The following is a 2,479-nucleotide window of genomic DNA, read 5'->3' as shown; positions in this document are numbered from 1 at the left end:
TTTCTCTCTTTCTTTTCCTTTCTTTCTTTCTCTCTCTTTCTTTCTTTCTTTCTTTCTTTCTCTCTCTTTCTTTCTTCCTTTCTTTCTGCCAGTCCTGGGGCTTGAATGCTGGGCCTGGGTGCTGTCCCTGAGCTCTTCAGCTCAAGGCTAGTGCTCTACCACTTGAGCCACAGAGCCATTTCCTGTTTTCTGAGTGTTTTTTGTTTTTGTTTGTTTGTTTTGTCACTTATGGGGCTTGAACTCTGGGCTTGGGCACTGTCCCTGCTCTCTTCAACTCAAGTCAGTACTCTACCACTTAAGACAGAGCACCAGTTCTGATTTTCTGGTAGTTAACTGGAAATAAGAGTCTAATGGACTGTCCTTCCCTGGGCTGGCTTTGAACCATGATCCTCAGATCTCAGCCTCCTGAGTAGCTAGGATTACAGGCATGAGCCATTGGTGCCCTGCTGACCCAAACTTTAATTAGAGGGGGAGGGGAAGGGAGAGAATGTGGGATGGGGGAATGTGGGAAGGGAGAGAAGGAGAGAGGGAGGGAGGGAGGGAGAGAGAGTGTGTGCCAGTCCTGGGGCTTGAACTCAGAGCCTGGTCACTGTATCTTAGCTTTTTTTTTCCTCAAGGATAGTGGTCTACCACTTCAACCACAGCTGGACTTCTGGCTTCCTTTTGTTTGTTTGTTGGTTGGTTGGTAGTTAATTGGACATAAAGAGTCTCATGATCTTTCCTGTCCTGTCTTGCTTTGAACCATGATCCTCAGATCTCAGCCTCCCGAGTAGCTAGGACTATAGACGTGAGCCATTTGCAGCTGGATTTTTTCTGTGATAATTTGCTATATTCTTGGCATATAATGAATTACATGTAAATAAATAGTAAAAAGAAAAGTACAAGAACTGAGAGCATAGCTCAAGTGTTAGGGTGTTTAACTAACATATCTAAGACCCTGAGTTCAAGTTTCAGTTCTGAAAATAAAAAGTTACAATTAAGAATCCATGCAGTAATTGCACTCTCTTAAAGAGAACACATGAAATTGTGACAGCCCAGGATGATTTCTATTTAGGAGATCTTAAACCTACAAGTGGCTTACAAAGCATAGCAAAAGACAGCTCGATTATATGAGAAGTAGACTTGAAACAAATGAGCTCTATCTTTTGGATGCTTTTGTTTGAGTTATCAATTTCAGATAGACAAGGGAAGGGTCTATGAGAGGCTGAAAGACACAGAATTCAGATGAGGAGAAGGAGGCTGGTCTATTTGGAAACCAAGTCATGCTGAAGTCTGCATGGTGTGTGAAAGGAGAACAAAAGAAAGGCGGCAAAGGACTAAGTTCAGGAGCGATTATAAGTCGAGTGAGTCACCTAAGAAACTAGTTTGGCTGGTGACCGGTTTGTATGGAATTTGAAAAAAGCAAAACAGAAATTGGAGCCCAGGCTGTATCTCAGCTTGACAATAAACCCCAGAAACCATCTGCCTCATGACTTGTCACTTGTTAATTCATTATTTTTGTCCCTGACCATGAGAAAGGCACTTTCATCTACTTTCAAGCACAAGTGGAAAGAAGTCATGAGCACAGGATTATTTCCCCTGTGTTTGGCTAGAGCTGTCCTGTGACAGAGCAATGATAAAAGTAACCTATCTGGTTTGTAGTAATCCAGAAGAAAGATCACTGCAGAGCCACATACAATATAAGGTATTGTTTTCTGTTATTGTTTTGATTAAGAGAACATAGCTGAAGGGAACCCTAGGTTATTATCTGATGGAACTCCACCAGCTAAAGACAGTGGAGATTCAGAGGAACAGGTTTGAAGGCCAGCTCTGCCATCTGTAGTTTATGGTCTTAGGACTAGTGAGCCCTCCCAGATGTGAAGAGCTGCGTTGTGCAGAGTGAGGATTTATCAGAGGGGCAGGAACAGCACACTGGGAATGATACTTCCAATGAAGGAGGAATGAAAAGGAGAGAAGGAGATCAGAATTGGAAATCCAATTCTGAAAAGCGAGGGAGGAGAAAAGCTAGGAGGAAAGGGAGAAAGTTGTCCTACTCTGGAAGAAGAAACTCTACTGCTACTTTTTTCCCCCTTGTCTTCTCGATATTTGTATCAGTAACCTGCACAAGAAGGCTGTAGTTCAATGGAAGACATCTGGATAATATATTGGATGCCATTTTTCTTAGACTTAAGTGGCTACACACCTTAGAAAATGTAGCTTTGTTAACAGTCTCCCATATTTTGCAGTCCAGGAAGGAAGATCAAGGAGGGCTGGGATATTGCTGGTTCCTGGTGCACTGTCTATTTTCCCTGACAGCTGAGCTCTGCAACCAATGTTCAGCAAGGCTTTCCTTAGCAATAAGGTCCCGACCCATGCATGTGTCTGGCTTTATTGTAACTGTTGTATTGTCCCATTTAATTTTTACAAAAAGTGTACGAAGGGGGCTGGAAGGTGGCTCAGTGGTAGAGCGCTTGCCTTGCATGCCTGAGGCCCTGAGTTC

This window comes from Dipodomys ordii, unplaced genomic scaffold, assembly GCF_000151885.1.
Source record: "Dipodomys ordii isolate 6190 unplaced genomic scaffold, Dord_2.0 Scaffold53, whole genome shotgun sequence".
Taxonomy (NCBI): Eukaryota; Metazoa; Chordata; class Mammalia; order Rodentia; family Heteromyidae; genus Dipodomys; species Dipodomys ordii.
The sequence above is the reverse complement of the archived record's forward strand: the minus strand, read 5'-3'. Positions refer to the sequence as shown.